The sequence below is a fragment of the Crinia signifera genome, chromosome 2, assembly GCF_055691185.1.
Source record: "Crinia signifera chromosome 2, ASM5569118v1, whole genome shotgun sequence".
Lineage (NCBI taxonomy): Eukaryota > Metazoa > Chordata > Amphibia > Anura > Myobatrachidae > Crinia > Crinia signifera.
The window spans coordinates 98,118,003-98,130,119 of NC_139218.1; the positions used below are offsets into that span (position 1 = coordinate 98,118,003).

Here is a 12,117-nt window from a genome sequence, read left to right on the forward strand (position 1 = left end):
GTGCTGGCAGCACATGAATGTATATTTAATTTGAAATTATTTTTATTTTACACATTCGCCAGCAGGGGGCAGGGAACGGCTCATTAGATATTCACTTTACACTGGTCCCGCTCATTACATATGCACATATGCACGAGTGGGACCAGTGCAGTGGCTCCCTACCCCCGTCCCCTGCCAGCTCTCCCGGGGGGGGGGGGGGGGGGCAGCTTCTGTACCCGGGAGCCCCCCCCCCCCCACACACACATTCCGGCGCAGGCAAGGAGGCTCCCATATCCCTGCTGATAAAATTCCAGAACCACCCATATAACCTCCATAAGCAATCTTACCCACCAAGAACTTCTGCAGTCTTTTTGCACCAATATGTAACAGGTAGAACCAGGAGTTAAAGTGTGTGTGTGTGTGTGTGTGGGGGGGGTGTAACTGAGTTCTTCCACCTGCATTTATAGGTGAAACTAGTTCCACCTCCACCATGGCCTGCACAGTAATTTCAACAGAAAAGCATGCCCCACCACCCACGTCAATAGATTATGCAGGTGGCACTAGTGGCAATAAAGAGCTGGAGCCACCTCACCTTCCTCAGATCCTGGTGGCTCCATGGTTCTGATCCACCTGCAGTTCCCTACTGCTACTCAAGGGGAAAGGATTTACACCACCTCTCCAGCACCACTTTAAGCCGTGGGTAGCACATATCCTTGTGGATCAGTGTCTATTTCCCTATAGATATAAGCTTAGGTTCCACCTTACCCTCTTCTCTGTCTGTTATCACCCAGTATTGTTTTATAACTGTTTGTTCCCAAATGTAAAGCGCAAAGGAAAATGCAGCTGGTGTATAAACAATTGTTAAAAAAAATTATATATACAGTATATAATTGTAGCAGCCACCTTTCAGATATATTTAGAACACCCACAAGTGGGATGATTTGCAAAAGACGAGCAGCTGGATTCTTGGAAAGAGCGGACAATTAAGGTATGTGGGTAACGGTCTTACTTTTTCTAAACTGAAAGAAACTGCTGTATGTGTTGATTTTATGATTATAGACAAATAAAAATATCATTAGTAAGTCATATTGGGAATTTAATAATTTGGATCCAAATTGTGAATTGTAGGCAGTCATGCCTGTAGCCTAGGGCTGTGTAAGCATACCATATATCTTAATAAATGTCCTACTATGTAAACAAATAAGAACAGGTTATTGCAGTTCTAGCATATGACATATGTCCATGAAGATTTATTCCTGTTAATACACAGCTTGTTCCATATCGCACAGTAATTCTCAGCATAACAGAAACATACAGTAGGGTGAAATGTAATAGGATGAGAGAATCAGAAAGTGAGAGATTTGATAAGAAATCTCCAGTTTTTTTAAAAGTGGCAATCATTTACACTGCAAACCCAGCAGGAATTAACAAGCAGATCTTTGAAGTCCTCCTGATGAAGACGTGAGAACACGTTGAAACGCGTTGAGCTATTGTCTAGTTCCAGCTTTTCCACCATTGACACCTAACCAGACCCAACATTTCATCTGGACCAGTTACACCTTTATCATCTTGGATCCCATATACTCAGTTCACATTGCAGCCAACAATAATCCAGGTATTCATTTTAAATACCATAAAGACTGCCTTCCCAATATACCATCTCATGGAATAAAAGTTCGACAGTCAATAGGTCAACACCAAATGGTTGACATTGACATGGCTGACAGACAAAAGGTAGACATAAGCAAAAGTTTATCATGGAAATGGTCAACATATTTAAATGTCAACTTGAACTTTCATTTTTTTGGTGTTAATTTGTAGATATCATCACATGAAACCCACATTGATGTACCTCTTTGCTCGCCATGCTTTGGACCAGGTGCCTTGCTGCACTCCTCAAACTTTACCATTCCTAAGTAGAGTACATGTGGATGGCAAAATATGAAAAGGTTCAAAAAAGTCCTGTATGTCTTCTATATTTATAATGTCTAGTTAACCCTTAGTAGTACATAGACTATGCCATCTGCTTGTTTAAAAATCAATCTTGTTTTGTTTACCCGAATACTGTAAACCAGTGGTTCTCAACCTCGGTCCTCAGGGCCCCCCAACGGTGCACATTTCCAGGTCACCTCACGGATACACAGGTGCCCTAATTACTCACTGGCACATTTTAAACGTGGAGCTAATTATATCACCTGTGATTCTGTGTGGAGACCTGGAAGACGTGCACTGTTGGGGGTCTCTGAGGACCGAGGTTGAGAACCACTGCTGTAAACCAATAAGACAAATTTCAACAAAGAGCTCCAAAAATGGGGGGGAAAAACCATGTGTCGACCATTGCTATGTCAACGTTTTGCTTGTGGCAACATTTTGTCTATGTCGCCCTTGTCTATGTTGACCATAGGGTGTCGACTTTTTGACTGTCAAACTAGATACTGTTCATATTTCGACCGGATAAATGTGGGGATTTGGGTGGTTACTTGCTTGACCAGGAGTCTGAGAAAAGCAAAGCCTTCTGAAAAAGTATGGTTATATCCATACTTGCTGACTTTTTTTCTCTCCTCTCCGGAGAGGAGACCAGACAGTAGCATGTCAGGGGGCAGGGATGAGGCGTACGTGTCCAAGCCCCACCCCCATTGCAGTCAAAAAAGGCAACTTGGGGGTCCGCAGATTGGAGGAGGGGCGAAAATTACACAAAATGATGCGATTCACATAATTTGAGCCCCGCCCCTTGCCACAAATCCTCGAAAAATGGGCTTTAGTGCAGCTGGGAAGAGGGGTGCGGGGGGACTGAGTGGCTGATGCGGGAGACTTGCCCACCTTCCCGGGGGGCCGGGAGGAGGACCCGAATTTCTGGAGCCTCCCGGCAATTCTGGAAGGGTAGGCAAGCCTGGTTATATCGCAGAGAACATCTAAGGTATCACAAGAGCATAGTGAATAGGTCTCTAATAATTCTGTCCCTGGCAGAGGTGTAGTGATAGCAACATCTATCACCTTTTTTTCCAGGTTTTCACTAGAGCTGATGTTTCTTTTTCTTCCCCACAAAAGCCTCACTGTCAGTTTTACTTATATGTGATAGATCTACCAGAAAATAAAAGCTTGGGGTTTTGGCCTGCAAGACCATACTCAAAAGGACAGGCACAGGGTTGGTTTATACAATATCCTAAGTACGCTTATAGCCTCCAGTACAGAGGTATAAACACATGTCATCATGCAGCAAATTAATTCAATTGCTATCACTGAGAATGACAGGGAGATAGTTAGGGATAGTAGAATTTGAAATTAAACTATATAAACTACACACCACAAATATGATCCCCGGTAGTCTATGAATAAACAAAGCATACTCTGCCTGACTGTAAGGAAGTGTGTGACATAAGGGTATAAAGAATAAGTCTGAAATGGGTACCAAAAATCTCATCACCCCATTCAGTCAAAATAATCAGCAATATCTGAACACCATCAGATTTTTTTTGTCTGCCTTCGAAATTCAAATTGCATTTCCACATGATTACAGTATATTTCAAAATTATACCCTTTGCTTCAAGGCCTCCAGTCAAAATAAAATATCCCCCACCAAATTATCTGTCTCAGAAACTACATGATAAATGATGGTTCTCTTTGTTCTCTTTCAGTGGTCACTTGAAGTGTTATTATCTCTGGTCCCCTAGGGATATAATGAATTACAGCTACCATACGCAGTCCATTGTTATTAAAAAATCAAGAGAGATTTTTATTATTATTCTGCCAATAACTTTGAGTCCAACAAAGAACTGGTCAATGTTTTAATGAATTATAACAAAACCATCCATACGCGCCTCACAAAACACACCTACAATGTAATACAATATTCCAGCCTTACGTTGGCAGATGCAGGAACTCTTGATGTTTTAAAAAGTCCTATGGTGCACTTAAAGTAAAGGTGCCCATACACTGCCTGCGATGTCTCGCAGCAGTGTACGGACACCCGATACCCTGTGAGCCGCCGGGACCTTCCCAGCGGCAGGGACGCATGCGATCCGTTGTGATGGATCGCATGGGTCCCTGCTTCCCGCCCGCCTCGCCGCCTGGAGGAATGGATGGTCGGACGGTCTGCCAGTCCGACCACCTGGCTGGGTCTGATGCGCACGGGACCGCGCATCGGACCCAACGACATGTCAGGGAGAGGCGATTTGGTCCGATTTAACGGGCCGATTGGTCGCGATCGGCCAAAATCGGACCAAATCGCCTCGATGTATGGGGGCTTAAGTGTAAAACTGCACAAAGTTTGATATCCAACTCTACAAAAATATATGTGTACATTTTGCAAGCATATAAATTCAATAATACAAAAAGATTGGTACATTATAAGCCATTTTTTTATTATAATAATCAACACACGTTGTACTAATATGAACTGCTATAAACAGTATACAGTATGTACAAATGTAGATATCATTATGCTGTCATAAATACAGGACACTCCCTACAATCAATAATTACTGATAAAAGAAGATAAAATCATGGAGGGTGCAAAAGCATCGAGTCTGCATCCTCTCCTTGGTAACACAATATCCTGAGAATTTACAGTATGGTATACATTATCATAAGGATGGAAAGCTGTCTCTCTAATATAGTAAGTATTAGAATGAATGATATCTCTTGTGTTATTAGCGACATACAGAGCATCCATCAGTAGCATCCAGAAGATGAAAATACAGCTTACAAAGCTTACAAAGTTGGGCCCAATTAAAACTTGACCAGTATGTTTGACCAATCATTCACAGAGTCGCTAGCTAGTGTGGCCATTACTCTCATTACCCCTGTTTCTATCTAGCCCTGTTTATGAATGTTCTCTCCAGCCTTGTGCTCCCCTGTTTGTACCAGTCCCAGCCTCAAACCCCTGTGTATTGCCAGCTTCTGACCACTGCTTGTATCTCTCCAGCCTCATGCCACCCCCTATGTTTTTCTCTATTACCCCCCATCTCTCTAATCTATCTCACTCTCTCTGTGACCTCTGTCTCTGTGGGCGGAGCCATCTATCTCTGTGGGTGGGGACCATAAAAGGTGTTACAGCTGGGAGAGCAGTTAGATGGTGCAGAGGGTGCACTAGTTCCAGTTGCTGACAGGTGTTGTCTAACCCCTGGGCCATTCTGTTCTGCATCTCTTAACTCTGTCTCTGTTTTCCCTCCTACTCTCTTTCTTTCCTCTCTGCCCCCCCTCACCATTGCTTTCCCTTACCTAATACTCTTTCATCCCTGTCCTCATCCCCTCCACTGGGGGGAACATGTGGGTGTGTTATAGGGAGTCATTGGTTCCAGGCGCTGTCAGAGGCTTTGTAGTGTATAGCATGCAGCCAGTTAAGGTGCCCATACACGGTACAATATTTCTGTCTGTTTTGAACTAGATCGCATTGTATCCCCTGTGATTTGAGTGTGATGTGATCCGAAGCTAGTTCAAAAAGCACGGGCTGCACAGACTTTATGTGCTGTGCGATGGGATGTTCACGGGAGCGCGCATTGCATTGCACGGCACCCTCGCACAGTGCATGGGCACCTTTAGAGCTGTGAGGTGACACAGTCCGTGGGGGCCTATAATGCATACTGTATGTCCTGCTGCCTTCTTTAATAGATTACACACAATAAAAGTTCAATATGTTTTTTTGTTAACAAAGTGAAATGTGTTTAGTACTTGTACTCCTTATAATGAGCATTTTCTGAATGCTTCTCCTGTGAACAGGGAATATGACTCAAAGTCCAGTCATTTACTGGATAATAAATTGTAAATCAGACAGTACAAGACATATAGGGGGGGAATTGATGGGTATGGGTCATAGGGTCATAATAAGGTCGACACGTGAAAAAAGTCAACATCCCTTAGGGCAACATGGTCAAAAGGATGACAAAAGCAATAGGTCACCTTGTAAGGAGTCGACATGAAAAGGTTGACATGAGTTTTTCTCGTTTTTGTATCAATGTTGACATAGGTCGACATTGACACGTATAAGTGTGACGCTTTCATTCGCCATGCTTACAACATGGTGCCTCGCTACAATATCTAACTCTGTGTCCACTTGGATGAAACAAAAAAACACATTTGTTGGGGGGCGGGGGGTGAAAAACATATGTGAACCTTTTTTCATGTCGGCCTATTACTTGTGTCAACCTTTTGACCACGTCGACATAAGTAATGTCAACCTTTTTCATGTGTCGTCCTATGTCCTGTCGGCCAATAGTGGTCGACCTATTGACTGTCGAACTTCTTACTGTCGATCAGTAACTAGAAAGTTAGAAAAACACAGTAGATTATATGATGACTAAAACAATATATATAAATGACATTGTTTAAAGTCCTGTATACAACATTCAGACATGAAATAAATGAAGATGATTTCTGCTCTATGCTATTAGAAAAGGATCCTATGTAATAAGGAAGGTCATTTCCAGTGTTATCTGTATAGTTTATAATTATGATAAGTATTGTATGATGTACCCAATATTACTAGCACTACATATAAAAAGAATCATCTGCAACACAATGTCATCTTTAAATAAGTAAAGGTTTCTATTTCTGTGATTAACTAAACAATGGAACGCCAACAAAAGAATCAATTAAAAAACAATTGTTATCACAACAACAACAACAACAACTGTACACATAGTATCCCTGATACAAAGATCTGTCTTAATATAATAATACAGAGACTGTTCGGTTGTGGAGGGGCCAGGCACACAATCTGGTCCTTCCCTGGCTGACTGGCTGTGAATGTAACCAGGCACCGTAACATACCATCCTCATCTAGCTCTCCGCTTGACAATACAGCAGAGCATGCTGCCCAGAAAGATGAGTTCATTTCCTTCCTCCTTACAATAAATACACTGGAAATAATTCAGTGTTGCAGCACAAGACAGAAAAGTAAAAGTGCCTTACCGGAATATTTAAAGAAATAAGACAATGCTGATAGTTTTCTTCAAGTGAATTTCGCAGAGAGCCAGCTTTCTCTCCCACTGTCATCTAGTTCATCTCCAGAAGCTCCTCTCCACTTCAACCAACAAAGACGCTGTCCCTAATCCCTTGCTAGGAAACCAGAGTACACACTGGCACACCAAATGACTCCAGCAGACAAACAAGTCTCTGGGGCCTGTCCCAGTATCTCCTCAATTTATTCATCCATTAGGAAATGTAAATCCTGTAGCTACAGAGAGGACCCATATGCACAGGATGCACATTGAAGATTGTAAATATATATATATATATATATATATATATATATATATATTGTATATGTGTATACTGTATATGTGTGTGCACAGCATATAAACATATACCTTTATAAATAAGTGGTTAAGTGGTACTTATGTAATATCTGGGCTCCCGTTTTTCTTATGAGACTGCCTCCCCTCGCAGGGCTCGCTGCGCTCGCCACACTATATAAAATCAACTCCATGCGTAGTTGGATAGTAGGGGTATGAAAAAATGGGGTGCATTTAACATGGGAGCCCAGATAATAAGTACCGGTAAAGTTTTAGCATGCTGTATGGAACAATGAACCAGCCATTAACTAATATTGTATTAGAATGATACAGATAGTAAGCAGCAAAACATAGTAATGTTAAAAACAGGGATAAACTGATGCCAGTTCCCCTTTCTCCTGGACAGTATTCACTGTAGTGGCTGACAAAACACATCACTAAAACGCTTATGGGCAGCATAGAACTGTTTTCTGCTTCTTTATTATTATTATAATTATTATGCTGGCTTCAATTTATCCTGGATTGAGCAATTAAATGCAAATATTTCACTGTATGCTAAGGTTTGCACATCGCTGTGGATAGATTGCCCCTCTGTACACTCGGGCCCTGATTCAGCTTCGCTTGGTACCCCCCCACAGCCAAATCCACTCGTTACCACACATCCCCTCGCAAGCATCAGTTAGCAGGACAAATCATTCGATAGTTGCCTGCATTTTAATGATTTCTCCTGACATTTATTTCCTTTGATGTCCAACAAAAAGGGGCCGGGCGCTGATGTCCTGTAACGTCAGCAGCACTCCCCCATCGGCCCACGGGAATGCCCAGCATGTTACACCTAGGGCCAGCGCTACCACTAGGCAGCTTTAGGCTTTAGGCCACTGGAGGGTGGTAGTCCTCAGCAAGGAACCCCCCTGGATGGAGGTGAGTGGCTGCTTGTCACTCCCCCCAGCAACCTCGATTCCGGAACCCACCTGGATGCAGGTGAGCGGTTTTCCCCCCACCCCCAGCAACCTCGGCGGCTGCCGCTGCATTACCCCCTCCCCCATGGAATGATGGCGGCATTCACATCACCCTGGCCCGCCACCCCAACCCCGCTGTGGTGCGACCGCGGCATCTCCCACCCCCCCCCCCCTCTGGTAGGGGCGCGGCGGCCGTATCGCAAAGCCTGGGGCGCTCTGGTGCCTAACACCGGCCCTGGTTACACCACACAGTAGTACCCTTTATACACATTAAAATACACAGAAGTACCCTTTATACACATTATACCACACAGTATAGCTGTGCCGAACATTATGCAACATTGCAAATTATTACACCATGTCTGCTAGTCAGGAGCAAGTTCCCAGCAGCATCTTGGACATGATGTAATAAGCTGCAACATTACTGGTCAGTGGAGAGTGAACAATCCGCAGACTATATAAGGAATATAGTGGTGACGGGGCATCAATTTTAGTGAAGGGGACCCCATAGTTGGGTTGCTTGGGTGCTCCCACATGCCTTAATCTTGGGCTTTTTATATTTATCAGAATCCAATGCCCTCAGACACAAATACTGCATCTTTAAGGTGCCCATACACAGATCCGATTTTGACAGATATCGGATGAAAAGTTATAGGAGGAAAACTGTTCAAATTGGGGGCAGCAGGTTGGATCTGAGGCATGTTCCCGTACATGCAGCACATATGATCTATTGGATCAGATCAGTGTCACATCACGAATGCTAAAAAGGCATCACATCTGATCCGGCCGTAGGTGTTTGACAGCAGTGCAGCACCTGGCACACAGAGTCTGCAGAGGGGGATAGCACTGGGCAGGAGAGGCGCTTTCCTCGCTCTGGCATAGAACCCCCCAATCCTCTCCTCGTTGGCAGCAGGAGAGAGAGAGAGAGGCTGCAGTAGCATCGGACAGGCAGAGGATTAAAAACTCCTATTCAAAATCTCCTGGCTCCTGTCACTACCGCAGCCTGTTCCCTGCCTGTTCCCTGCATAAATTGCATGCAATTTATCGCATGTAAAAAATGGCACATCAAGTGCTGAATCATATGTAGCCCTCCCAGGAAGCTGCCGGGGACTTCAAGGGAAATCAAAGTTCAACTTGAAGTTGTACCTGTGTATGGGGGCCTTAAACCAGAAACTATCTTTACTTGTACTTATAGGGCTCTACCAGGAAATAATTAAATGTCTTTGTGTAGTGCTGTGCTAATATGGTCTCTCTCTCTCTCTCTCTCTCTCTCTCTCTCTCTCTCTCTCTCTCTCTCCCTATGCTAATAAATAAATTAAAGGGTACTTATGTATTATCTGGGCTCCCATGCTAAATGCACCCCATTTTTTCATACCCTACTATCCAACTACGCCTGGAGTTGATTTTATATAGTGTGGCGAGCACAGCGAGCCACCGTGCCCGAAGCGTGGTGAGCGCAGCGAGCCCCGCGAGGGGATGCAGTCTCATAAGAAAAACTAGAGCCCAGATATTACATAAGTACCAATTAAAGAATTGGCTTACACGTTCCATTAAACTGATCACCTTGTTTCAGCTGAAGGGTGTAATGTCACTTTCAGTTTTTACCTTAGTCGATAGACCAGGAATTTTCAGTAAGGTCAAGTTTCAACACTTGTCTGTGTACCACACCGGCAGCTGCTGCTTTACAATGAACCAGCCATTAGAAAAAGTAAAGAGCATTATACTTGCCAGAAATGAAGCATTAAATTACTGCAATATCTGTGTACAAAAGAAGAGCACACAAACGGAGTGGACTGGGGATTCTCATGTTTGGGAATTTACTTTAAGTGATCCATTAATGGAGATATTTATTTTCTAGATTTCGTTTTCTTCCATGTAGTACAATGAGTAAAAAGCACCACAGTATTGATCTGTTAGTGTGTATGTATAAGGCACTGTTCCCTCTGCCTTCATGTATGCATTCGTGTCCCCTATTCTCAAAAAATCTTTGACAGTATGGACCACCCTCTCCTTCTTCAAATCATTCACTCCCTTTTTAGTGGAAGTGGATGGGTGGAGTCAGAAGACAGAGAAGGAATGATCAAAGTAGTAGGAGGACAGACAGGAGAGGGCAAATACCGCCCTCTCCTATTTGTTCTTGTACCACTCTGACCATTCCACTCTGTCTCCTTTTATGACTTCAACCTGCACTTCCACTCTGTAGGTGTCCCCCAGGTTCTATTCTTGGTCCTCTCCCTTTCTTTCACTATATGTCCTTTTTAGGTGGACTCATTAGCTCTTTTGAGTTCCAATATCATCTCTATGCTGATGATACTCAAATGTACCTTCACTCCTTTGACCTAACTACACTCCCCGTTCTCCTCACTCGTATTTTCAACTGTCTCTCTGCTACAGTATCTCTGTTTGGATGTCCCAGCGGTTTCTTAGTTAACATATCTAAGACTATCTATACTAGCTGATCATCTTCCCTCCGGCCCAACCTCACCTCCCACAGTCTCATTATCTATTGATGGCACTACTCTCTCTTCTAACCCCTAAGTGCGCTGTCTTTGTAGTAATCCTTGATTTCTCCTTCTCTTTAAAACCACACATTCAGCACCTCTCACAAACCTGCTAGTTTCATCTCAAAAACATTTCCAGAATCAGACCCTTTCTTTTACCAGAATGCGCATCCTTGATAAATACTTATCTTCACTTCAATCTAATCTCAGTGCTGTTGCCGGGCTTATCTTTCTCTCCAAAGATTTTTCACGTGCTGCTCCCTTTCTCTGGAATTCTCTACTACTCCCCAACAGACTCTCCGCCTCTCTACAAAACATCAAATGGGCTCTCAAGTCCCACTTGTTCATCAAACCCAGGAAAATTCCATCCTAAGCCATTGTTCCACCCTCACTGTCTACCCCATCAGTGTCACCCCTATCTGTCTACCCCTCCCCTTTAGAAAGTGAGCCCTCACAAGCAGGGCTCTCTTCCCTCATGTGCTATTCCTTCCTTATTTAAATCATCTTCACTGGCACCAATTATGGAGGTTTTCTGCCACTCTGAAGCTTTTTCAGTGTTGTCTGCTGGTGCACCTATGTTTAAGTATCCTGTACTTCTCCTTTATTATATTGAACTGTAAGTCATTGTTTCATATTTTGCTTATTCATTTATGTACTCTGTACTTGGGCACTGTAGATCCCTTGTGGTACCATATAAATAAACAATATAGGGCCTAATTTAGCATGAGTTCTAGTTTTGTGAGAAATCATAAAATGACAACTCCTTCCACTTGTATGTGGGGGGCTGAACCAGTATAGGGCAAGGCCACTCTTTATGCCAGGTCCCTCCCCATGATGCAATTGCAAAATGGCATAATGCCGTGTCGACACCCCCCTTACAGGGCATGCACATAAGTGTGGAGATCGCAGAGTAATGATATCTGCACTTTAGTGGGCCTTGCTGAATGAGGCCCACTTTATACAACACTTGCTTGAGACACATTGGGCATATTATGATAATTGTACTTACTGTATGTTTAGAGAATTTTTTTCAATATAGCTTATATTTCCATTTCTTTGTGTAACTTACATATATCAGAGCGGCTGTTGTTTTAGTACAGGTTCTGAATCCTGACGGTCAAAATACCGCCGCTGGAATACCGACCGCCGCAATGCCAACAAGGGGGGCCGTGGATGGCCCCCTCTTGCCGGCTCGCTGCGCTATTCTCCCTCTATGGGTGTCATGAACACCCAACGAGGGACAAAGTACCGGCATTGCGGCGGTCAGGATTTCGGTGTCATATTTCGACCGTCGGGATTTTGAACGCATCCCCATCATACAATCCCTCAAGATTGCATGATTAGTTGCAATGTCTTTCAGGTGTATCGGGGCCAACATGGTTTTGTCCAGTGATGGTTCCAGAAGTGCGGCTGCTGCTCAGTTCAAAATTCAAATAGAGGAGCCTA

At 43.6% G+C, this 12,117-nt stretch overlaps 1 protein-coding gene across 3 annotated transcripts in view; it reads right to left on the bottom strand.

Annotated features, from left to right (window-relative positions):
• MID1 (midline 1) overlaps positions 1-12,117 on the bottom strand; it is a 352,642-nt gene that overhangs the window by 232,406 nt on the left and 108,119 nt on the right. Inside the window, exon 1 of one of the 3 annotated variants that reach the window (XM_083172597.1) lies at positions 6,889-7,011. The exons of the other annotated variants lie outside the window; for them this stretch is intronic. The gene's annotated coding sequence lies outside the window, so the exon portion shown is untranslated. Of the gene's footprint in view, positions 1-6,888; positions 7,012-12,117 lie in introns of those variants that run through there. 3 annotated transcript variants of the gene reach the window in all.